The sequence below is a fragment of the Lonchura striata genome, chromosome 2 (assembly GCF_050655825.1).
Source record: "Lonchura striata isolate lonStrDom1 chromosome 2, ASM5065582v1, whole genome shotgun sequence".
NCBI lineage: Eukaryota > Metazoa > Chordata > Aves > Passeriformes > Estrildidae > Lonchura > Lonchura striata.
Genome location: NC_140704.1, coordinates 108,864,052 through 108,891,378, shown reverse-complemented (window position 1 = coordinate 108,891,378; position 27,327 = coordinate 108,864,052). Strand labels below are relative to the sequence as shown.

The 27,327-nt window shown below is 36.5% G+C and overlaps 2 long non-coding RNA genes across 5 annotated transcripts in view; one reads left to right on the top strand and one right to left on the bottom strand.

Annotated features, from left to right (window-relative positions):
- The window catches only part of LOC110482340 (uncharacterized), a 48,176-nt gene extending 38,311 nt beyond the window's left edge, over window positions 1-9,865 (top strand). Inside the window, exon 3 of the long non-coding RNA XR_002467401.3 lies at window positions 1,382-9,865. This is a non-coding gene — a long non-coding RNA (uncharacterized LOC110482340). The remainder of the gene's footprint in view (window positions 1-1,381) is intronic.
- Window positions 9,842-27,327, bottom strand: LOC110482353 (uncharacterized). 4 transcript variants are annotated; one of them, XR_002467404.4, is made up of 6 exons: window positions 27,187-27,327; window positions 19,733-19,797; window positions 19,179-19,257; window positions 16,353-16,407; window positions 12,508-16,270; window positions 9,842-10,927 (listed from the first exon to the last, which is right to left on the bottom strand). It is a non-coding gene; the product is annotated as an uncharacterized LOC110482353 (long non-coding RNA). The 4 variants fall into 4 exon arrangements; XR_014952865.1 differs by having other exon boundaries at window positions 12,508-16,407; XR_014952864.1 differs by having other exon boundaries at window positions 12,508-19,257.

The window sequence follows — 27,327 nt, the reverse complement described above, 5'->3', positions numbered from 1 at the left end:
AGGAATCCATGTTGTTTCTAAGACCCTTACTATAAAAAATAAGAAGCAGGGGAAAATATGATTGACTGGAAATATTTGTTCTGGGTTTGTGACTATGCTATTCAAGCATTTTTTTCCAGTTGTAAATTAATACCAGACAGACCTTCAAGGCAAAAAGTATATCTATGTGGAAAAGTTGTAATGACTTGGGTTTATTACTTAGCTTCACATTTTACTTGGGATTCTTACCTACACCTAATTTATATAACTTTCACACTTGAGAACTTTTTTATTTTAAATGTCTCTGTGAAGAGATTGAGTGCATGATCAGGGTATGAATGTTGTAATCTCTCTGGTTTTATGTTTTCACATTAGTGAAGAAATTTCTCAAACTATCAATGAGAAATGTCAGAGATGCCAACACTGTAACTCTGGAGTTGTTTTTCCTTGTTAATGACACTGTTGCTCCAGTGTCCTCCAAGGTTAAGCACCTTCATATGAATTTGACATTTTTCTTTAGTATAGTATATTAATTTGACTCAAAATGAAGAAAAGGGGGACTATCACAAGTTCTTCTGAATCAGGGCCCTGACTGAGAAATAGGGGAAGCCTTGTTGTTACTGAGAAGACCTACATTTTGAGGACCACTGGATTGTAATTGTAATTCTATTATATTGCATATTTTCAGAGGCCTTAACCCACTGCATGCTTTATAATCTGCAGAATGGGTTTTGTCCAAATTCTATAATAAAAAAATTTAGGTTAGGTAAGTGATAGATTGCTTTCTTTTAATTAAACTTCACTTAGCCATACCTTAAAAAATATTTTAAATATCTCTATATCCTTTTTAATTAAGTCAGGCCACTTATTACTCTATGAAAGCAGTGAATTGAATGGCAAACCATAGTAATATTAATATAAAATAATGGGGACTGTGAGCCAGGACTTCATGGCAAAGGCTGCCAGTAGTATCTTATGAGGAAAAGGATCATCAGACCACAGAGGGATGTGATCCTTTCCCTCTACTCAGTACTGGGGAAAATACCTGAAGTGCTGGGTCCAGTTCTGAGCTCCCCAGCAGAAGAAAGACATGGACATGCTGCTTTGAGTCCAACAAAGGGACATGGAATCACAGAATTGGTAAGGTTAGAAAAAATGTTTAGGATCATCAAGTCTCAGCACCAACCTAGTGATACCACCATGTACACCAATAAACCATGTCCTCAAGTTTTCTGAGTGCTTCCAGGAATGGTGACTACACCACTTCCTTGGGCAGTCTGTTCAAATTATTTACAACCCTTTCTATGAAGGACTGGATCCTAATGTCTAATTCAAACTACTTCTGGAGTAACTTGAGGACATTTCCTCTTGTCCTATTAAGGTATTTCTGTTTTTTACAAAGGTGTTCCTGGGACTGGAGCATCTTTTATATGGGAGTGATACAGCTGGAACAGTTTCAGCCTGGAGAAGAGAAGACTCAGGAGTATCCCATCAACATATTTAAATACCTGATGGCAGAGAATGAAGATGAGGGAGCCAAGATGTCCTCACTTGTGCCCAGTGACAGCACAAAAAGCAATGGGTACCAAATGAAAAAAATTTAAAAAAAAAAAAAAAGAAAAGAAAACTGAGCACAAGGAGGCACTTTTCATATTGTGGAAGTGGGCAAGTGGTCAAACACTAAAAGAGAGCAGAAAAGTTGTGGAGTTTCTGTCTTTGGAGATACTCAATAGCTGCCTGGACATAGACCTGGGAAACTCACTCTAGCTCTGCTTGAGCAGAAGGTTGCACCAGATGATCCTGATATTTTCTTTCCAATCAGAATTATTCCGTGATTTTAGAGAGTGTTTTATATTCATTTATGCCTTATCTTCAACTTGCACTAAAACTTCTGACAAGTTGTCTCAGGCAGTTTCTTTTTAAATATATGTCATTAGGAATGTGCTGCTTGTAAGCCATCTGATGCAATGCAAAAAATCTGAGGATGTCTCAACATCTCAGGTTTTCTGAATGAGACAGTTTAAAATTAACTACCACTTTGAATTGCTAGTCACATTCACATCCCAGAAGAGATGGACAACTCTACTCTGCCAATGGAAGAAAAAACATTGTCCCTCTAAAGAGACTATGCTTTGCATGACTAAGATGACTAGAGAATCCTGGCCATTTGTGCAACTATTTCATGCAGATGATGCCAGTGTAGCTGATTTAAAATGCATTAAATGTGAAAAGTTGGAGAAACAAATACAGCATGAATATTAATTTCAATTCCTAATCATAATCAGGGGTAATCAAACCCAGTAACATAATTTTGGCTGAGTTCCACAAGTTTCTCTTTTTTTAGATCATCCTGTGAATTGAATGTGCCAATAATGAAAACCAAAAAAAATCTGACACCAGCACAGTGATTGAAAAGTGTCTCCTACCCCCAGACATTTAGCATATAGCAGCAGATCAGCATAGCAACATTTTCAAGGGAAGCAATCTCTATTTAACAGCCTGAGTTATGAATCTGAACAATATCTAGAACAATCTGTATTTTCATATAGAGTATACAAACTAATTTATATTAGATTTAACAACATTTTCTTTTCTCAGGCTGAAATAAACAAACTTATTCTGTACATAGCACCATGGTCAAGATGCTTGTATCCCATCCAGCCTGGCTGAAAAGGGAGAGACCCTACCTTGTGGGGCTCACAGTGATATGGTGTAACAAGCCCTCCCTAGCACAGTTACTGGTGTGTGATGACTGAAACAATTCTTGTATATGTTTGAACTAAGGCTTTAATTCTTTGAAACTCGCAAGTCTGGTCCCACTCTCTGCTCATCCAGCAAGCCCAAGTATGTTCTTCCAGAGCCTTTTTACTCTTGGCAGCTAACCCATCCAAAAAGGGAAGTCATTATGGGGCCCTGAAGTATTTCACCACCAAAATCTTCCTCGCTCAGCACCAGGGCCACCACAAATGATATGGCTGACCATCAGAAGCCAGGGAAAGAGCAAATGTTTCTGGAGCTATGGTGCTGTTAAGCCAGGGATGGGCGAAATTACTCGTATGACTTCAGAAGGCAAATGATTGTTTATTCAAAAGCACCTCTCTCTTTTCTAGACAGCATCATGAACATTAATTCTATTGGTCTTAAAGTAAAATCATCTCACTTGATTGGTACACTGGACTTAGGTCAGTGTGGTAGAACATATCTATAAACAATATGAATGGCAAACAAGGTAATATAGGAAGATAGTTTACATTCCTCCTGGACTTTTTCCCAGGCTTAGCCTGGCAGAAATCTTTTTCTCTCTGACTGAACTGAGAATATCTACAGAGCTGGACAGTGAATGATGAAGCTGAGAACATCATCTTTTGAGTCTCAAGTTCTATGTGGTCATGTAAACCTGAATGCCTGAAGATGCCTGTTGGCAGCATCTTCTTCCTAGATCTATTTAGGAAATTTTAGCAAGTACTTGTTTTAACGTCAGAATGTAACAGCACCTTATAAAAGCTTTCTGTAAGAGATACAGGTGGCTCCTGTATGTCTACTCCCATTTAAAATATCTTTTGTGGTTGCTATTCATCCTGTTTAATTACATTTTTAAATAGTAGTTTTATTTTTTTCTGTGACAGGACTAGTTTTTATATGTAAGTATCCTGGCCAGTCTGGGTTCAAGAAGGAGGATCAGATGGTCAACAGGTGGTGAGCAATTGCATTGTGCATCACTTTTTCCCTCCCTTTTTATTGTTATTACTGTATTTTACTTTTTTCAATTATTAAACTGTTCTTATCTCAACATACAAGTTTTACTTTTATTCTACTCCCCATTCCACCAGGATGGGGTGGGAGGAGTGGGAGGGCGAGTGAGCAGCTGTGTGGTGCTTAATTTCCAGCTAGTCTTAAAATCATGAAAATAAGCTTAGATATATTGTAAAGACAGTTTAACAACTTTTTATATCAGATAATTAAAATAGCATGTTTTGAAAATGTTTAAACATTCCCCAATGAACAAAATCCTGTTAAATCTTCCTTGTGTACATAATTTTCTTCAGATTAGTATGCTTCATCTTTATTTTGAGAAAGAACAATTTTGAAACCTAAAAAAATCTACAGAATGATTCTTGCCTTCCCCTTTCCCTTCTGGAAACCTTTAAGAATTATGTGAAATTTTGAACAAGTGAATGGAAGCCAACTACATTGATACATCCACTATGATTTACTATGGTTTTTTATTCCCTTTTGTGCCCCCTGCAACAGGTTATGAAAGTGAGTTCCCAAAATGTTAACAATGTGTGGTGTGAAGAGGCAATTTGAGAAAGATGGTGTCAGTGAACAACAGATTTGCACATCTGCTTCTTAGACCTCCATACAAACACCTCCTCATACTGGAAAAGTACCCTGAATGCGTTACGGAGCCTCGTTTGAGTGACAGCATGAACACTATTGTTTTTTTATTACTTCATGTTATACCAGAAATATTGCAAGAGTATTGTGACTCATAGTTTGTTACAGATGTTGATGTAGCTTTGCCTGTGCCTTTAGCTACGAATATTTCCTCCAGATGTCAAGATCTGCTGTGACAGGAAGCCAGCATGATTGTTTCAATACAGTCACAAATTCTCACAGACGTTAGCACCACAATGACACTGTGAAAGACTTAGTTGAGCTGTGGGATCTGGAGCTGCCAGTGGGAAGAAACAAGCTGGTAAAAGCTACGACTGACTGCAAATCTTACTGCAGACAGCTATACCCTGAGCACCTTCTCCCTCCACACATTTCCTCACATGCCTACACCATATGTCAAATGAGGCTCTGAGGTGATTAAAACAGCAATGTCCCAATGCACAAAGTAGACCATAGAAACGTTTCACAAGCAGCTCCTGCAATCTTTTGCCTTGCCCTGAAAGAAAATAAGAGGCCCTTTATTTGAAGCAGATGATTTCACTCAGCTGCCCATTGTCATGTCTGTCTTTGTCATGTCTTTCTTTTAACTGTATTGTCACAGTTAATTTACATACCATTGACAAATATGAGTACTGAGAATTTCTGGTCCCAGTGTCCATTACCATGCTTTTATCCTGTCAGTGTCATCTGCTGTCAAGTTTAGCAAATTCTCTGTCTTCGTGTAATCGCTTCATACTTATTCAGCCTCCTCATGATTTTGGCTGGGAACAACATCTTCACAAAAAAATTGGCCATTGTTTCCTAGCCAGTATCACTTCCTTTTGGCTAAGACCATCTCAGTGCCATTCACTGATGCGTAGACCACAAGGTACCTTTGCTTACCATCTTCTCAGTTTCCTCTTTGGACAGAACTTTGCCTGTCAGCACATACTTCATTTCCCCAACAGCCCCTAGTGAGCTACACTACAAAAGCTGCTGTAAATCCCAGGCAACATTTTAAACTCATTTCTATCTGTCTTAACTTACCACACCGACTATTTTACTTGGAAACATGGGATCGCATTTAAGGGAGTTATCCATCATTCTTTAAAGAAAAAGTTTGAACCTGTATTCACAATGGCAGTGAATCTCGGTGGTCAATTTAAGTAGTTCCTTTTGAGAGGTGCAGTGCATTAAATTTGTTACCAGTGAGAACTTGTATGGCAAAACTCCTGTGTTCCTCCAGTTGGCCAAGTGTCTTGTGGTAGCTATGTATGACCCCAAATATTTGTTTTCTCATTACAAATGCCATGCCTTATAATTTTTTCTTCAAGTATTTTGTAACTCAAAAGACAAATCATCCACACAGCATCTCCGAGGAGACCAGAATAAATCATCTGAGCCCTGGAATGCAGAGATTCTTTGTCTGAACAGATCTTGCTGTCTGAGTGGCATAAAGGTCTTGACCCTGTGCTGATATTCCAGGTGTGTTTATCCTCTTCCTATGAGGGTTCTTCAGAGATCAGCAGCAGGTTGCACCTTCACATGTGTTGGGGTCCAGATGACTGAAACATTGGGAGAAGATGGTCTTGAGTCCAGGCTCAGGTCTGGTTTTGGCAAAAGTCAGCTCTCACAGTGAAAATAAAATATGTGTAACAATAATAGACCCTATTGCAAAGTTGTGATGGCTAGTTCAAAAACGACAAGCTCTTTCATCAAAACTAGAGACTTATTTTTAATTTTTTTTTAATGCAACTGCACGGGTATTTATTATTTTTAGTCACTTTGACATTGAGTTGAAACTGGCATCATCAAAACTGATTTAATGTCATAATTATCTTGTTTTATGTTTTTCTTATGCGATTGTGATAATTAATTTACAGTTAAAAATGAAGTTTTTCTTTTATTGAATGCCTGATTTTCACACTCACAGGGAGATGGTTTTCCAGAATGCCTGTCTCAGCTCCTGCTGATGTTGAAATTTTCTAGCGGGGTTAGGAAAATCAAAATAAGAATGAGTCTGTCTCTAGGATAATTCAGGCTGCTCCCCTGACTCCAGTAAAGGACGTAATTCAGTATTTGTCTCAGATTAATTTTCTTTAAAATCCAGGTGGACCTCAGATTTAGTGTTGAATAGCATTAGATGTCAGAAAACTCTTTTTTTCCCAGGTTGGAGAAAAACAGCTTTAAAAGGGGCAAATAAAGGGAACACTACAAAACAGTGGAAACAGGAGCACATATGGCCATATACAGGACAGGAAACCTGGGTTTGCATAGAGCTGTGACCTGAACCACTACTTCCAATAAGAATATTGTAACCCAATCAAATTTTAAACACATAAAATTTGTGACATATTGAAGAAAGGATTTTAGAGAGAAAAAAAATCTTTTCTGATCTCAGTTCTACTTAGAAATACTTATTTACATCAGTTGATTATCTTGTTCTTATTACAAATATAACTTACTATTAATTTAAAGGATACTTTCAAAAAGACAGAAGATATGTTGAAAAGTACACAGTTAACTGACAAAATGCAATTTCTTTCAGCCTCCCCTGAAATGTGCCAATCGTTACTGCAAACGGTAGAAAGCCTAGAGAGGAACCATTAAAGGATCCAGGCAGCTCTTCACTGCCATATAATCCTTTACACCTCATTAACCTCAATATCATTTACATAAACTGCTGAACTTTAACACTGCCTCCAATAAAATTTGCAAAATACATGTAAAGGTCAAGATAACAAATTACAAAACTATAAAATCAATTTCTTACTGAAAGGATACTTTGCCAATCATCTCATGGTAATTTGCTTGCCATGGGAGAAGAAAACGATGACATGAATGAAATTATGCTGTGCCTTAATTGTTCACTTAGAGATTTTCATGCACTTTGTCTTTCCGTCATGAAATGTTCCTGGGAAGCTGGCATATATTTTCTAGGTGTTGTGAAGTCTCCTTTACAACTTAATTCCGTTGTTAGGTACTATCTGATGGAAGATGCCTCTTCCTTGGTAAGAAGTGAATGGAGGAATTTTATGAGCAAGTACTATAGGTTGCTTGTCTTGTAATAGCACCCAGTTAGTAATATTCAAGCCAGAGTTTACCTGGTGGAAATATATTAATCTAAATAGCTTTCAGCAACACAATTAAAAATAAACTCTTCCAGGTTTTTTATAAGGTATTGTCATCTACACAGGATCTGGAGGAAAAAAAAGCAGCAAGATTTCTTGGTAGATAGTTTACCTCTCTATATGGTTCTTTCTGCATTAATTTTGAAATCCAAATCCTGTCATACACAATTACAAAAGTAAATGTCAAGTTATCTTTAGAACTTTTCTAGAACATTGTGGGACCAGAAAAGAAAAGTGAACGTTTTTCAGGCTGCAGATTTTGCAAATATCAGAAGTTAAATTCTCACTAAGGTAATGACCTACTGTTTAGCCCATATGTTTGTTGTTCAAAAATGTTGAAAAATAGGATTATATAATGAAATTTTAGACTGCACTGCCTAGTCAGGCTGTTTATTTGAGCTGATATTTTGAGACAGTTTCTTAGGGATCAGCCTCCTGTTGTTTCCTGTTTGCATGCAGTATGACTCAGTCCTCATGCCAACTTGAAGCTTTTCTACTTAATTTGGAAAGTTCAGTATTAAGACTGCTCTTTTAAAAAGGCTGCATGTACCTTATAAACAATGCCTCCTTTATTTCTGAATTAGCACCAAACAAACTAGTGCCAAACCAGCTGCTGCTGCTGCTGCTGGATATTCTTGAGGCATCACTCTGTCCCATCCAAAAGAGTTACTTCCCGCTTCACTAAAAGGATCTGGGTGGTTTGGCTGGGTGGAGAGTTCAATGCCTGAAAAGCCATGGCCTTATCTGCCAGGAAAAGTGTCAATATTCTACTAAGTATACAGGCCTGTCTGACTGCTGAAGGACTCAGTTTTTCTGTATTCTGGGCTCCCGTAAATACTTTGGCCCCACATGAAATGCTGGTCCTAAAAAAGTGAGGCATCCTACTCTTACAACTGCCTGCAAAAGCTCCCACCAAGGCCTGAGAGCACCTTGTTTTCAGTGAGGTGCTTGTCTTCTCTACGACTTTCATGCTGCCAAATGGGGCTGAAAGAAGCCAAAGGGCTGGAAACAGACAGGGCAGAATCAGGAGTGAGACAGACTGACAGAGTTACACAGGAATTGTTTTTTTTTATAGCAAGCATCTGTCTATAGGAGACAATTTATAAAATAATTGTAGTAAAAACAAAGCAAGGTAAGTTGAAGTGGGCTAAGGCACCATAAAAACCTAACAGGTTCTTTGCGTGTTTTGAAGGAAAAAATGTCAGGTTGAAGTAAGACGCGCTCTATTGAAAAATAATATGAAAGTATTTTACATGAAATTGAGTGTTCATTCATTTTACAGTAAGGTGATTTTTGAATTGAAGGCAGTTTTAACTTTGTAAACAAAATTTTCCAATTAAAGAAGAAAGTTCTTTTATTTAAAGTTTTTTCAGAGTGAAGGTTTTTTTGTGCCTGAGTTTTGATCATCCTTATTCTGAATAATGTGGTGAAATTAAAGGATTTCATGAGGAAAATTATTAGAAATATTTAAATTTCCAGATATATCAAATTAGAACGGCATATCACTACTCTGTTCTCTGGGGGGACAGCGTCTTATTCTGGAAGTAATGGTCTACTAAACTACCTTTATTGATGTTAGAAGCGATGTCCTCACAAGCCTCAGTTTTCAATCGATTAAAAAAACTCCATTTTATGTGCTTTTACTTTTTTTTTGTACTGTTTACCCAACACTGTCCTGCAATGGAACATGATACAGTCAATTACATCTGGAACTCTAAATATTTCTATTAAAGTTTCTCTAAGGTTTTTATTATTAAACAGAGTTCGTAAAGTTCAGCAACAGAAGTACTGTTATCCTACACATCATTTATTTATTCCAATAGTTGCCCTCAGACAGATCCTGTCTATTTCTGATCATCATTTTAACTTGTCATAGTGTCCATCATAATTTACTTTTCTACACTGTACGAAAAGAAGTAGGTATTTTTGTTTGGTTGTCTTTTTTGGGTTTTGGGGTTTTTATGGAGAAGCTAGCTTCATCATTCCATCAGGAATGTATCAATACCAAGACTTAAAAAAAAATATTTTTGTCTTAATATTTTCCAGTACAATGTTTCTATTTTCAAAATGCTGTCTTTGTTTTTTAGCTGGAGAAAAATACTTCCATGTGTTTCCCCTGAACAAAATTGAAAGCTGAGCCTATTAAAACTTCCAAAGTTCAGGATTCTTTTGTCTTTTTATCTTAGAGCACTATCCTGCAAATAAATTCCTCTTCTCATTCTCAGCCCTCTGTGTTCTGCTCTTGTCACCTTGTCACCTTCTCTGACAACCAGAGCTTGGAAGCATAGTATATTACATTTTGCTATTGGTGACTTATTTAGTGAAGTAGAGGGAATTACAGATATAAGGACAGCTGTGTTTTACAGTCCTTTAATCTCCTTCCATACGATGAGGTTGATGTTTCTTCAGACTAAACATAGGCCTTATAAGAAAAAGCATAAAAATGAGCAATCTAATTGTAAGTAAATAAATTTCAAGCTACAGCAACATCTAATTCAGACACATACTTTAACATTTTTTTTCATATACCTCAGATATGTGCATAATTAATTGAATCTCAAAATTTTCACATATACTTTATAAACCCTTCTCCAGAATCAAAGGTATTTCTCCAGTGTGCTTCCTTAGCAGTTCAGATCTGGGAAAGACAAACATGGAAATGATGAGGTTTTCTCTTACTAGAGCTTGTTGAGCTGCTCTCTGCCGTATGTGGGGCCTAAATAGCTGAGCAGGGTTTTCTGTCTGTTTTGTGCTTGCAGATAACATACACCCTAGTGAGCAGGCATGTCCAAAAATACAAAGAACATTGTCTTATTGTTGCACTGTTAATTTCATTCTTGATTAGAGTCTTGCAAAGGCTGTAAATCAGCACTAGAGACAATCAGAGCTTTCTTTCATTGCAGTCATTTCACAGTGGTTTTAACTCTTCTTTAGTCTCCACGGTATGCAGGAGATAAAGATTTTTTGTTTTCGTTTTCTCTATGAGAACATAATGTGCCCTCTGTGTCTATCAGCTGTTGTGATAACCAGGGATTAATTAAAGAGTCACTTGTTGCTTCTTCTTATATGCCAAATAGCTTTAATCCCTAAAGTTCCAAAGTAATAAAGATAGCAATATCATCCTGCACACATGGGACAAGAAGAACAGTCCACCTCTGTTCTCATGTCATGTTAAACCACAGAAAATAATAAAATCATAACTTTGAAACTTCCCTTGTGAGCAGTAGTGTGTATAGAGATATACTGAAGATTCTCATTCTCTGTGGCTTCTCCACAAGACTCTGTGGCTATGGAGGGCAAATGCTTTACTGCAGAGTGGTGCACACACCCAGCAGAAAATCTGGCCTCAGCAGCAAAACAAAGATCAGTGATCAGCAATTCCAAGTAGCTTCTCTTGGAAAAAAGTCATGCATATTTCAGCCAGCAGAAAGAATGCAATCCTATAATAAAAGAAAAAAATAAAATCAACAAACAAACAAACAAAACAAAACCCAAACCAAACTAAAAAAAAAACAACAAAGAAAACACACAAACAAAGAAGCAGAAAAAAATCCCCATCAAAACTGCTGAAAACTGTTAAAGACATAGATTCTGAACCTTGGATGAACAAGTGTCAGACTGGCAGTTTGACCTTTTCACTGTGGTCATTTATGCACAGTGTGTAAACTTCTTTCCTCGTCATGCTACATGAAAGTGCCACCTTTATGTAAAAGGCAGGACAGCTCAGGGCATAACCGAGCTGTCTCAAGAGTTATTTTAACCTGAGTTCAGATGCACATACTGGGTGCGGCACAGCTGTGGCTTTCCTGTCTTCTCTCAGTCATGGGAATAAGAGACCAGCCAACATGTTAGAAAGAAGCTTTGGCACCCCAGTTCCCTGATCTAGGCACCTGTGTGGCTGAATCTCCATGCAGCACCTCAAAGTACAGATGCCTGTATTGTTTCAGATGTACCCTGTGTCTTCAAGACCCAGAACTTCTTAAGTTGTGGTCTGGAGACTAGCAGAAAAACTATGATTCAACAAATGCAAGACACTGAGCAGAAGCAAAGGAAAAAAGTTAAAATTCTGCAAGCACATCATCTTTCCATTGGTTCAAAAGCAATTCACAGGACCCTGGAGAATCTTGTGCTTGCAGAGCTGACCTCCTTCAGGTATGATGACACAGCATTGCAGAGTGCTGTGTAGGCAAATCTTTAGCACCAAAATGGAAATAACAGAAGGAGGAAGCAAGCTAAATAAAGGGGGATAATTTGGTGTCTGAGGTAGCATTATGCCAAGAAGTCATAAAATTTATCCAGTTACATAATCAGTAGCAAATCATGTTACTTAGGTTAATGGCTTTGAAAATAGTTTTACTAATAGAGCCTTCAAAACCTCACTAGAGAAGTTTTAGATGAAGATAATTTATACAAAATACTTCCCAATACTCCCCCTCTTTTCAACTCAGGAAGAAATACTTCAGTCGTGACTAGAAGTGGTGTGAACTGACTTCATTTCCTGCACTACTCACTGTTCATTGTTCAAATATTTTAACATGGGGATTGACACAAAAAAAAATATCCCTCTCTAGAAATAGACAAGAACCCAATATCTGGGAATAATGTTCATTTTAAAGACAGAGAAGAACATTGTGAAATCTTCTAATCTTCCCATCTAATACAAAACCTCACTTTAAACAGAATCATAGAAAATGTCCATATCTTTTGGCAAACAAATTTGTCCTAAATGCATCAGACTCAAAAGGTCCTAAGCCAAATTCTCTGTACATATAAATGGCCACTCTAATTGATTGGAGAATGTAAGTTTGACTGTCTCTAAAATTAAATCAGTTATAAAGAAATAATACCCAGTATCAGTTTACATAAACCAAACCAAGGACACAATGCAGGAAGGTCTTTTAGAGAGTCTCAGTCATCAATCTATACTTGTAAATTCCAGTGAAACAAAAAAACAAAAACCAACTTGAAGAGGATTCTCAGAAATTGTGTTTGAAATTCCTCTAAAGTAATTTCTGTTTACCAGAGGATGCAGCAGCATTCAGAAAAAGGAAAATTCATCTCCTTCCAATTTAGTGGTGGTGCTCAGTTTCCCAGTGCACTAGTGTTGTCATCCAGTCTTTTGGTAGCATGAGAGGTGTTGATGAGTTTGCTGGCCTAGGATTTATGTTTGTCTTCTCAGCAGGTAATGTATGAGACAGTCACTTCTAGATAGACCTGGCCAATACTTTCTATAGAAACATTTGTATTAATGACTTCTGAGCTCTTTCATCATACAGTGTACCCAAAAGGAGACCTGGCAGGACAGAACATTTAGATTAAATGATGTCAGTTTGAAGAGTCAGACCAAGAGGGTTGAAACCACTGCTGCCTAAACTATTACTCTTGCAGAATGATAATATCTTATTTTTAGAACATTGAAGCATGTCTCACCCTGCAGCTCAGGCAGCACTTTAATAGTTATTAATGGCAGCTGTCAGGTATGCATCTATTGACCAAGAATGAGTCACACTGGCCCTACTAGAAGGCCCAGTTAGCTAGAAATCTGTGGTGCTTTTTTTTGCTTATTTTCTTTTTCTTCTTATTTTTATTTCAGCAGCTCATTCTTCTGTATGCAGTACGATAGTGAAATATCAGAGTGTTTATCTGCAGTAGCCATTAGGACAAGCTAATGAGCTTGTTTTGGAAATACAAGCAGGTCATCACCTGTTTTGTCAGTAAATAATAATGTTAAGGAGGCAATTTCCATCCCTGTAGGTACTCACAGGTTAATTTAGAAACTACCAGCTTTTAATTAGTAGTGCAGCCAGCATACTGTGTAGCAAAATTTTGATAAAAACCTTTCAATTTGTTAGGAAGATGGAGAAATAAATTAAAAATATTATTCTCATCCAATAGTGTTTTGAAGATGTCTTACCAATATGATTGACATTAATGGTTAAAAGGTAATAACTTAAAATTCTATATCACTTTTTCTCCCCAAATTAAATTACTTTCAGACACATTTCATTTTCATCAGGCTGCAATATTTGCATAGGTTTGACAAATCAGCTGCTGTAACTGTCTTACAGTAATTAGTACAAGCATTTAATATATGCTTTCCCAGGCAAATAAGGCAACTACAAATAGTACAAAATCTGCAACAGTGCCTATGAACCTTCAGGATCAAGCAAAGTCTGCTGGTTTTTGGCAGGAAAGGTCTGCAAGGGCATGGCAACTGCACAGAAAATCCAGCCCGTCCAGCCTGCCTGTTGAACAAAGAGACAGATACAGTGTAGGTCTGCATCCTTTATTTCAGAATGCAATTAAAAATCCTGGCCCTTGCCTAAAAGGTCTGTCAGAGAGAAACTGCTCTGAAGAGATAATGACACTGACAGAGCCAAGAGGAGAGGTCTCAGGAGATCAAGCTGAAGCCCAGAGGGAGTAGACTTTTATGACTGAAGACACTCCTGCCCATGCAGGGTTTGTCTTAATATTGCTGTTTTCAGGTCACCATTTAGGCCATATAATTGCAAATGCCTTTGAAGTAATAAAATGGCATTCAAATGAGTGAGAAAAATGAAGAAAGAGAAGTGAAAATGACAGTGAAGGAAAAGAGAGAGAGAGAGGAGACAGAGAGAGAAATAAATAAATGAGGGAGTAGGAAGTCCCTTTGTCCCTAGTATTCTACTAACCTTAGCACAAATTCCCTACTAAGATGATCTGATAGATTGTACATTCCAAAATATGTTAGCAGAGACAAAAATCTGCCTGGCCCATAGACCAGCACATATTCACTTATTGTATGGTAGACAATGTCCAGTAAAGTGTAAACAAAGTGCACCAGTCTCTGGATGTGAGGATATGCTCTTCTCTCTCCTGACAAACAAGGTGATGACCTGCTCAACCTGGAATGATGAGCTCTCCTGAATGACCAGATTGACTTCTGCACCTGGCTTGTCCTCACTCCTGCACTGGCGCTGCTTGCTATTGAGCCAGCTTCTTCTCTGAACATGGTTTAAAGCAAAGCAATCTCCCTCCAGTCACTGCTTCTGCTCATTAAGCCAGAAGTCCCAAATAGGATCTACTTTTCCCACTTGAGAGCTTTGGAAAGAATAGGCAATTATATTACAGCTCTCCTGCTTGCCAGCCTTGTTTTGTCTACGTGCATGTTCCAGTCCATTTGTTTTAGCTAGCCAGATGTTTTGTTCTAGCTCTCTGGAAGTTTCTTAGTATTCCACATCCAGAAATATGGCTGCTGTGTGCACTTCTGGCCTCTGCCCCCTTTTTCTTCAATATTATGACAGTTAATATGAAAAGTAGTGCTTCCACCTTGGAACAGTCTTTGATGAATTACTAGTAATAACCCAACATTTAATCCCAAAAATTGAGCTACCTGTCAAGTTTGTCTGCAAAGCAATTTCTTTAATTTCCATTGATAGTCCTCTTCTAACAGGGTGATCTCCCCCAGATCAATATCAGCTTAGATATGATTTGGCTTTGTGATCTCTAGGGGCATTAGCTTGTTCACTTGCTGTGCCCAGGATATTTCATCTTGTTCTAAGGTTTCAGCTGAACACAAAGCATCAACAAACTGTCCAAGGTAGGTGTTTTTACTGGCTTGCCTCTGGAGCTGCATCCTGGATGGCAGCTGTGGAACATCGGCACACAATCCTAATTTCAATAATTTGTCTTTCCAATGAGTCCGTGGTGTGCCATTCTTATATTTTCCAGAAAAAGTCCCTTGTCCTTGGTACATTGCTAGGTCATGCATTCTTCCTGCCATGCTGTGATTCAATTATCTTTTCCCAGGAATTCGTGTTTAGAAAATTTCTCCTTTAAGCAAAGATGTGTCTGAAATGCTTTGGTAAATGAGAGAATAAAAGGCATTCCTTACCTCTTCATTGTGTGGGATGGTCTTCTGGTTTGTCACAAAGCTCTGTACAGATCATCTGCTTATAAATTCAAGAGGAAATGTTCGTTTTCCTTTTGTAAATATCATTTTTTCAAAGTAGGAGAGTTTCTCCACAACAGCTGCTACAGACTTTGGAGTTCTTAATTGAGATAAATAGAAGATGTATTTTTTTTCTTAGGTTTTTGAAAGCTTGAATGAGTTTTTGTGCATTCAATATTCTTTCAGTTTCCTTTATTTCATTTGTGACTTAAGGATAGGTAGCTGCTCCTGGTATTATTAATTTATATTGTCAGGTTTTTGGGCCACTTACTTTTTATGTTTTGTAACAGTCTCCACTATGGGCACATAGGTCTGATCCTCTTAGCAAGAATATATCTGAGGTACCTTGTGACAGTTTCAAAGAGTGGGGTTGCAGAATTTCCTAGACAATGGTAATTAAGCACTTATTTCTTACTGGAATTAAAAATTCCTGATTTCTTACTTCCACGGAGAGAATCAAGAAAAAAAATCTAAAAAATCAGGACATCAAATTTCAGGAAAAGCCAGTTTTTTTTTTTACCACAATCCTGGTAAAACTCCAGAAAGAAGATGCATATTTCAGTATAATGCCTACAGATAAGTAAACATGGAGAGAGTGAAAGAATATGCTTCATTACAAGAGAATTTGATTACAAATTATCTTTAAAATTTAAAACATAAGAACACCTTTAGCTTCAAAGCTGAAAGAAGGTAAAAGTTCTTTCCCATAACATTTTATTTTTCAGATCCTTTCATGACAATATTTGATTTTCCAGATCCTCTTTTCATTCCAGAGTTGAACCTTTGTGGTTGATTTATGGAGGCAGAATTGGGCTGGACTATCCTGTAATCCAAATGTGTACTTCAAAGACATCTGGAAAATACATATGAAACTTGAAAACCTTTTGTCTTGTCAGTTTTTAAAGTGATTAGAATGTCAAGTAAATTCTGATGACCTTGGCTGGAAGCCTTTGCCTCCTTCCTTTAGGGCTGAGCATCTCCAGCTTCTCTCTGAAATGGACAGAATGAAGGTAAAGCCTCAACTTACAATGACAGAAGCACTAAAAATGTGAGACAGTTGCTCTGGTAATTTCTGAGTTGAGAATCTATACTAAAAAATTTCCTGTTAAAAGCATCCTTTTCAACACTTACACTGTTATTCTGTGAATTGTTTTGGCCTCAATTCAGTGAAATCTCATGAAAAATGCTTCAATCAGTTCTTTTCAGGAGCATTATGATGTAGTCTTTAATTATAAATGTTCATTTTCCTGTTCCACATAGTCCCAGAACATATTGAAATGACTTGTATTTTATTCATATTTTTATTGTTAGAATGTTTTCCAGGCTGAAAAGCACCTTTTAAAGAAAAATAAAACAAATAAGGAGAAATGGCTGCTCTTTGTTTAATGCATTTTACATAATAATGGTTAGTATCTTTCAAAATAAAATACTGGCATTTTTCACACACACGGAATTACAGGAAAGTTGCAGGGTAACGGTGTATAGGTTCAAATTTTTTAGGTAAAATAAAATCTACCCTTTTCCTTTTGTTTTTACAGGTAGAGGAGGACAGTAAATCAAAAACAATGTTTGATGATTAAAAATGTTTCTAGCAGCATCTCCATTAATCTGAAAGCCATTGGATTTTTACTTTGTTGTAAGTATTTTTGTTGTGATTTCATATATATCAATAGTTATCCTTTGAGTATTATAGGAAGCATTAGTGAACTCTGTATTGTGCACATAAACATGCATATGAGAACATCTGTATACATCTGCCATAGTTAGGATAATATTAATCTTTGTGCTCACCTACATTTGTTCTTACACATTTATAACATATATGAATACTTCGAATCTGCCCTGTATACACACACTACAGTGAGAGTGTAGCCTTGCAAACTCAGTAGACAAGATAGCTCATAGCACATGCGTGCAACCATGGGGAAAATGGCCTACGAGACCTGGTGAGATCATCATGAAATACAAGACAAATAGGATCCAGATTCTGACTACCCCAGTGTTTGACTACTTTCTGCAGTAGCAATGTATTTTTCCATTTATAATAGAAAAGGAAAGGGATAAAACTGAGAAAGGATTCCAGAATGGATAAAACAGAAAGAAGACTCTTTAAAAGACCCTGAGAAAAGGATGTCTTTCCTCTTCTTCGTTGCTCTTTACTGTCAGAAAAACACTATTTCATTAATTATTTCATGCTGATCTTCCCTGTAAACTCTTATGTTGTTTTTCATGCTCTGAGTGATGCACTTTCAGTCTGGGACCAGTGATCCCTTTGAACTCACTTGAAATAAGAGATGACAAATGGAGAAACAGATTTTAATCTTGGCATCTTGGCAGTAGATGGTGATGAGTATTCAAAACTGAAAGATGAACTGTGAAAATGAGAATTGTGTTTTCTTTTGTCTGGAGCTCCTTGGTTCCCAAATTATTCACATTCTGATTCATCATCTTCCTCCTTTTGTTTAATTTTATTCTGACTGCCTGAATCCAGTGGGAAAGAGAAAGAACACCTTTAAAACTTTTCATCTTTGATTAATTTTAACTTGAATGGGGTACAAAGGATGAGGCAGTTTTCCCAGGTGCCCTCATTTTTCATTTTTTTCCTGGGAGCAAAGACACACTGATAACAGCTAGGCAATTTTTTTAGAATGAAAAAGGCAGGTGTTGTGTATGAGCTGATGTTCTCTGTGAGAGTGGTCATCAGTGTCATGAAATCATTCTCTTGAAAGCTCTTGATCCTGCTGAAAGTTTGACTTATATTAATGCATTCTTGAAAATACTCAAAAAGACTTGTGTTCCAAATGTTTCTTAAGGAAAGAAAGATAGATCTGCTCAAAACCAACCGTGCCACACTATCCACATGCTCTCTAACTATGGTTTCCACTTTCCTTGAACTAACCATTTCTACCATTATTTTGTCAACACATTCACTTCAGGAATTCTAAAATCTGGGTCCTTTGAAGTGTGACTTACTGCCTTCTTATCAGGCATAGAGAAGAGCAAAATGGTAACAACCATCTGCATAATTTTTTTTTGTCTTGTTCATTCCAAAATCTGGTTAAAAAACTTCCCCAATTAAACCATACCTTCAATGGTTTATCTCTGCTTCTTAGCAAAGCAATATCTCTGTAGACCATTTTCCTTGCACTTTTGAAAAATCAGTAATTATCTTACTTTTATATGTATGTGTGTTTACAAATGTATCCTGTGCACCCTGTGCTCTAACTATCTTTTCATGTTCATCTCTAACTGCTCTCTATGGAATATTTTGGATATATTCTGCAAAAGGTTGCCATCTGTCTTGTCAGAAAAAAGGTTTTTGAAGTAGATAATGCCATTGGTAGATATTGTTACTTGTCTTTTGGGACAAAACAGGATTGTGGGAAGGAATACACAGAGAAGTAATGCAAATAAACCTGTTAATTCCGAAGGTTTATGATCAGTTTGATCTATACAGTTTCAATTTTTTTCTCACTTGCATATTTACTTCCATCTTTGAAATACTCTAAATTCCTATCCATATTAACCCTTTTGCTTATTGGTACAAAATTCAAGGTCATTTAAGACAAAAGGGGAACAGTGAAATATCTAGCTAAGTGTCCCCCCATTTCTTCTTCAAGGCTTCCTTGTCCACAGCATGGTTCATCCATCCATTCCCTATGATATGTCACCTAGTGAACAGCAGCACTTTCCCCACAAGGGGAGAAATAAAATTTGTCTCTGTTTTCTTCAGAAGTCCATGGGGCATTTTTAACACTCACCATGTCTGACAGCCAGGAACCTGCTTTGTGAGTGGCTGCATGCATCTTGCTCTGCTGTTCTCCATTGTCTTGAAATGACCTGCGCAAGAGTTTAACACCAGGCAGACAGAGACTTGAGCAAGAATTGTCTGTACATCTTGTCCCACAGGTGGCTTTGTGCTGACCCTCTACAAAGACTTGATGGTAAAAGAAACAATCCAACACCTTTGGTGTTAGGCAGCAGGCAAGTACAACCACGGAAAAGGAAAAGGAGCTTAAAGCAGAGATCTAAAAGACTTATGTCTACACTTAGAGGCAGTCAGTCTGCCAACATTTCCTTCAACATTCCCAGAGAGAAATAACCACTTCTAAAGTACTATTAATATGAATGTAAGCTCAGATCACCTGTAAGACTGATCACCTTCTTGAGTTCCCTGTGTCTTCTTATTGAAGGTGATTGACTTGGCCTTAAATAGCCATCTGCCAATGTATAAGTGAAGGAAGATCACCCTAGCACACACAGCCTGGAGGTAACAGTACCTATACGCCCTGTCTATTTTACAAAGTGGACTTACCTATAGTAAAAGGAGGGATTCAAGGTTTTGCCCTAAATTCTTGCAGGACTTGTGCTTTGGGAGCTCTGTAAAAGCAAGCACAATTAAACTATTACAAGTGACCTTCCTGTACATAAGCTGAGCTGTAGAATTTCTACAGGGTGACATGTTTTATACACTCAGTGTTTTATATGACCAAATATAGTACATAGTAAATTTAATAAAATAACATACATAGTATCAGGTTTAACACATTTAAAATTTTGTAAGCTGTGGATTTGGGTATTATGTGATGTTAAAAGTTGTGACAAATCCAAGAAAATAGTTATTAGGAAAAGGCAAAGAGAAAGCATGTGGGAAAAACCTAAGCCAGTGTTCATTCAGATTTCATGTTTATATTTTGTTTGGCACGTTCTTTGCTGCAGTATACTAGTGCATGACAGATATTTTACAGGAAACTGAAAAAATTACATATCTTTTTTTGGATATCTAACTACAAATTTTTTGCTGCATCTTCTCTCATGGCAAATTTAGACAGTTCTGTTATGAGGATGTCCATCATGTTAACCTTGGTCCTCCCAAATCTCTGCCCTTCATCACATTCATCAAGTTCTGCCTGTTCCAGTACTGCATGTTTCAGTGTCCAAGGTTCCCCATTAGTACATGTATTGGAGAGAATACAAGAGGCAAACATCTCAAGATCATTAATGCACATGATATTTACTGCAGCTAAATGAAAACAATCTCTCAACTGTAAGAAGATGGACTGAATGTTTCTTTTTCCAATATTTTGTATGCTCTCCTGAGCATGAGACATGTTTAAAAGTTCTCCCCTTGAAACAAAGAACTACTGGTTGCTGACCTATGCACTGCAGATCACCAGGACTTTTCACTGAAAAGTTTAGAACTGGGAAACTGATTTTCTTCTCACTTACCAGCACATCAGAATGTTTTGGCCTTATGAAAAACATGTCAATTAAGTCAACAGCTTTTCTTAAGAATTTGAGTGCATAGTTAAGCAGATTGTAAGGCTGATTTGACAAGTGGAAGTACTAACATCAGTTTATTTTTTCTTCACTTGAATAAAATTCATGGGAAATTTTATGCATAACCTGTTCAAATCCAGTGGGAAAAGAAATTTCTCCATGGCTTCATATTTGTACATCTAACTCACCACTACATACTTCAGTTTTAAATTTTAAAAGTCACCCATTTTCTTTTAGTGCAGTATTTTCTGCCAGTGCATCAAAGCCTATAGATTTTAATAATTATGCACTTAATATGTGTTGCAGCTCCAAAACCTATCCCAGTATCTTGTTCTTTGGTCTTCCAAAACTGCCTTTAAAATCAGTGCCAACTTCTCTACAAATTCTGTGCTCTCAAACCATTTTGTGTCGCTTTTTTTGGTAAGTCTAATTTTAAGTCTTATGGTCTTTGATGGATGTACAAATTCATTTAATCAGTCAGTTATCCTGCAATATAGGAATCTGAGTCATATGCTCTCCACCAGCCTTTGCTTGGTTAAACACCAGATGGATGGAACAGCTGTATAAATCTTTAATCTTTGTGACAGTCTTTCTTTCATTTATTTTTTGACTTATGTGGTTAGTTTCACTTGTGTGTTCTTCCAGTTAGGGAGTTAAGCGATCCCTGTCATTCAGATCTATTTAACACACTTTGTCTTCAGCTTAGGAAATTTTACTTTTACATTGATTTTTCAATTTATACATTAACTACTTAGCCTGCATTTGAAGTAATAGTGATGTCATTGACATTTCTGTTCATTATCTATTAATCTATAAATGTTAGTTATATAATTAAAATCACACATTATCATGACAGTTTGTAGTTCAGTCTCTTCCTTTGTAAAAGTACTTTCTTGGAAGATAAACCTCAAAACTATTAATTCTCTAATCAATTCTGCTTTTTTCCACACCATTCTGGTTTGCAGTTGCACTATTTTTGTAATCTCACTATATTGACAAAACAATGTAAATCTAAACTGAGACAGTGGCAGAACTATCTGTTGAAATGTACAGCTTTTGAAAGGGCTAAACTTAGCTTTTTAATAGGTTACTGTAATCTATGGATATAAATTTTGAAACACATTTGAGCTTTCTATAGAAGAATAAAATAATATTTTGTTACCATGATTAAAGGAGATGATTATAAGAAAGCATGCATGGTACTTAACACTAAGGAGAATTCCTAACAGGTTTAAAGACACACCTAATGCATTTTGTCTCTGTGATCCAAAGACTGCAACGTGGGAAATTTTGTGCAAAGGCAGAGAACCATTTAATGCATTTGAATATTGATAAGACATAGGAAGAGGGTGGAAGGTCCTTTAACCATGCAGCTTAAATAGTCAATAGAAAAATTACCCTGTAATAATGAATTTGGGGCTTTTTAAGGATAAAAGTATATTCAGATTATTGGTCTGGTTAGAATAGAATAAAGACTAATTTTCTTGTTTCCCCCACCAAAGAATGTCTTGTTTTGTCCAGGATATGTCTTGTTTTGTCCAGGATTAGACTAACACTGTAATCATCTTTCTACTTAAGCAGAAGAGGAATGGGAGGCAAGTAGTGAATATCAATGCTGATTTAGGAAAGGCTGTTGTGGCATCATCATTCTTTAGAGTGCACCAGCAATACTTGGGCTAATTTTGCCACTCCACGTAGTAATGTAATTTCAAGTTCAAAAAAGATTCTTTTCTGGGTCATCCAGGCCACAACATGAAAATCCTGATATTTTGCAATCAGAAAAGCAATCAGAAAAGACATTTGCATAGGGAAAAGAGTGGGAATAAATGGTGATAGTAAAATCAAAACTTTCATAACTGTTATGAAAAACATGCTTCTAGAATATAATAAATCAATCTAAAGCCCCAGGATACCACTAGAGATGCTGAGAGGACAATGAGACTCAACAAGCTATCTCATGACACTGAAATTCTTTAATGCTACTAGGTCCTAAGAGATGCTTGAAATAATTTCATCCTTTACATTTGATCTGGTGTGTTAAAAGCCTGTGGAATAGGATAGGAGTTGAGGACATATATTCATAACTAGCTCTCTTCTGCATGTGAATAATACACTTCCTAAGTGACAAAAGTGAGTGCAGTTGTAAGGACACGTGAGGTTTCTCCCTTCACCTTGGTGTTTCACAGATATGATTTATAACAACCTCATCATTTCAAGGCTGGAAGTTGACTGAATTCATGCTTCCTTCTTAATGGCTTTTCAGCCCTGTGTGCTTTTGTTGTCACGTCTCATATTCAAACATGGGAGCTTTTATCAAAGTGAAAGGCATCAGAGTGACCACAGTGTAAAGTAATTTTGTTCAGAGAAGAGATTCTTGGTGATTTCTTCTCTGCAAGGTGGCCCAAAATACAGAGTGGTTCATATCCCTGTATAGAAATACAATCTCACATAACCAATGCTTTGATGTGTTTGATGTGTTTCGACCATTTCTGAAGTATTTCTAAGCATATTAGTATGATATATGAATGCATTCTCAATATAGGGAAATAACCTTGAACTTCAACTATATTACTGGAAGAAAGGTTCTATTCTTCATTCCAAAGAGGTGTATAGGAGTATTTAATGTAAGGAACATTTCTCATTTCAGCTCTATGGAAATGTAAATTGCCTATACCTGTATAGAAACCCCCCTTTGAACTTCCAGCTTGCTATCAATACTTATTTTGCTTTTGCATGTCCCTTGTTTATTTTTCTCTGCATCTGCATGCAAAAAATTCCTTTCTATCAATATCAGTTACCCACATACAGCCAGAAGAGATTGGATCTCACCCCATTACAGTAACATTTTTCAAACTGTTATAGCTATGAGGTGAAATCTTATTTATTTTATGGCCACAAATTCCAACAAGGAACAGGAATAATTTCCTCTTCATGGAAAGAATTTCTAAGCCTCTGAGACAACCAACACTGTCTTTTCCAAGGAAGGTAGCTTAAAAATTCTTAAAGAACTTTACTTAAAAGAGGTTTAACTGTCTTAAAATTGAATATATTGTTCATAATAGACATCAACATGTCTGGTCTTCTGTTGCTATGGAACTAGGAAGAAACTGAAATGTCTCCCTTTACTTGATTTCACTGGTGTAAGACAGACAGTAACATATAGGAGCACACATTCTGCATTAAGATTTTTAGAACTTTCCTCATATTTTATTTGTGTGGTTTGAACTGACTACTGCTGTCCTGTCATTCTAAAATACATAGAATGACAATTAAATATTTCATAAGATTTAGGTAATCCTCATTAAGCAAGACAGACTTCTGTACTTCTACTCCATATAGAAAGATGCACTTGATATTCACTAATACTTTCTCTGCATATTTTCTGCTTTTAAATCTGATAACTCTTGAAACCACAATGAAAGAATAAACATTAAATATATTATTAATAATCCCATTGTGATTATCTTTGGACAACATAATTTATACAGTAATCATATATCATTCTCAGTATTTTTACCCTAGCGCATTGCAGGGCTTCCTTTCAAGAAAACTAAAATCCAAAACTCTGATATTCTGTCCAAACAGACAGGAGACTTAAGTTCACTTTTTTTAGGGTTACATTTTTCAGGAGTCAATCATGTTTATTATTATCTACAAACCAGGGGTAAGACTGCCTTGTAGATAATAATAGTGTACTTTTATATTATGTATGTGGGCACCTACATATATGCATTTTAATTTCTGCATACATGCACACACATATAATGCATGCATCTACAGGCTTTTATGTGAAAACATTCATGACTATGACTTGTTGATTGTTTTCAAAGACAGTGTAAAAATTCACACTAATATTTTGCCATATTTTCCTGAACACATAAATTTGTGGTCTTGGAGCAAGCCTCTAAGCCACAGACATTTCAGTGTGTCACAGCTGGAAGAATGGTTTCCATAGACATTCAGCATTAAAATAAAACTATTTTATTTGGAAGATGGAATTAAGCATCATATTCCAAAGGAATTCCTTAGAGAAGCATTTCAGGTTTTAGTTTCAAGGAAGCAAGCTAGCAGAAAACAGAACATCTTATTTGATAATCTTGTGCATCTTTTCTGTGAATCTAAGACCACTGCAGTTCAATAGTGGGACAGCAACTGTTTCATTTGCCATGAAATGTAAGGTGGATAATTCTATACCAGTGGGAAAAAAAAAAAAAAAAAAAAAAAAGAGAAAAGTTTCAGTGTTATTTTGGTCCTGTAATTTTTGCTGTAATTGAGAATATGTTGAAATGGAACACCTTAGCAGTCCTAGGATATCTTCAACACAGCCTGCTACCTGCATGTCTTCAACTGCTTATTACCAGGAAATACCACATATCACATAAAAATCACATTGAACTAAGCTTGTATTTTGTGTGAAGGTCTGTCATCATTTGTTTGCTCTGTTTCTGAGTTTCATGATCAACCAATTAAAGCCATTTAAGATCCACTCCATATGCCAAAGAATTTAATTCTCTAAATATTTTTTTGCACATGTAAAGACAATAATATCCACCTATGCAAAAGTATCTGCCTTGTACAAATATTAATCGGCCTGCACCAGGAACCTGATGTGACAAATATTACTGTTTACCTACAAAAGACACTGTTTCCCTATGAAATCAACATTCAATACATTGAATTTCTTGATACATGTAGAAATGGGAGCAAATTATTACATGATATACTATCCCTATTTGTTGTTTTTTTTCTCTTCTGTTACTTCACATTTGGTTTTATAACTATCCTAAAATATAAAACTTGTATCAACTTGATCGGTATTTTGAGAAAATGTATTTTAAGGTAAAGGTTAATTTGTGAAGGAATGATTCAGCTAGAAACACACATGTTGTGTGAGTGCACAGAATTCACAGAAAAGTGGTGGCAAACACTGCCTGATGTCCCTTGTAGTACAGCCAAATGGAAAGACTACACATTGTTGTGAGACCACCTCACAGAGACAGAATGTGAATTTAAAGGTAAGCATGACTAGCTCATATTTAGTAACAGGAATCTTATCCACACCCTCTTTCCTATAGCCCAACCACATTTCTGCAGAGTTTGTGTTTGGTCTAGTCAGTGGTGGGCTTGTCCATGGTATGGTACACCAGCCTTACCTTTGACTGTGAAGGTCTCTCAGTGATGATAAGGAAACCAAGAATATTTTTTCAAAAAGTAAAACACTTGAAACATCTTTTAAAGAATGAATATTCTTAGCTAGAGTGGTCAGGCTCATCTTTCAAAAATATCTTGGTCTCAGTTACATTTCCTCAGACCTGCTGAGTCACTGCAGATAAATCTCTTCAATAATCAGGGTTTCATTAAAATAAGTTAATGATGTAAATTTGGTTTGAAACGTATTTTGTGATCTTCTGAAGAAATGTATTCTGTAATAAGCAGAGAGCTTATTATACAAAAGAATAATATTCTTTCCATCTATCAATATTCTTGAAAAGTAAAGAAACTCTCAAGACCTGCCTTCTTACAAGTCAGGAACAGAAAGCATTTCTCCTTTCCCTTGTTTCATCTTGCCTTTTTGAGCCTATAAGAACCAAAACAAAAACAGGGTAGACCATGATATCCACAGATGCTGATAGTCCATTCACACTGGACAAAGCTGATGAAGAGGGGAGAAAAAAGGACTTCTGGATAAGCAAAGTCAAAAGTCAGAGATCAAATAAAAACAAACTGCTGCTCAGTCCAGCTAAATAAATAATAACAATACACATGACAGATGATACCAGCCTAGACAAAACAGAGAGTGACATTTTTTCACACCTTGTTTTTTCTAAAACTCACTTCTCAGCCAAAGCAAATAACATTCCAACTGAGAAAAAATGATTTGCCATGAGTCTTGACAATATGGAAAGAGGATTTTACATGGAAAAATTTTTGGCAGAATCTCCTATTTCCACTTAAGGAACATTACTTAGCTCTAGACTGAGATGATATGGATGAGGGCAAGACAATTAAACAGTAGATGATAAAGAAGGAAAAGGAGAAACAATTTTTTTTTTAATCCAAAATAATTTTTGTTTTACTTATATATTTGCAATTGTGCAAGTTGTCTGCTTTGTAAGTTACACATATACATTAAATAAACTTTTTATGTAAAGAAACTAACACCAATCCACACTTTATTAAAAGAGATCTTGATTGTCCGCTTTTAAAATGGAGGAAGTGTTATTCTGTAAGGTCTTTAGGCCATAGGCTTGTCTCTCTGCACTTGCTGCTTAGGGAAAGCCACACAAAAGCCAAGCAATATTTACTGTGATAAGGTCCCTGAATTATGCAGAAGAAATGGTTCATTCAAAAAGGAGAAAGCAGTACATACACAGGATTATTTTGTTACCATTATTTAGGCTTCAATTTAGCAAAGTACTTGAGTATGTACTTTAAATCCATTAATTGTTGTTAATTAGTTGAGACCCTCCTGTAATATTGACAGCTTACCTTTGAAGATACACTATTCAAATTCTCCACAATGTAGAATGAATAAGACTTTTTCATGGCCTTCATTTTCTGTCTTCTCTGGCTTTTGTTCTTTCATGCTGTGAGTGAGGACTGTTGCAGCATGCTAGAGGTAGAAAGAGT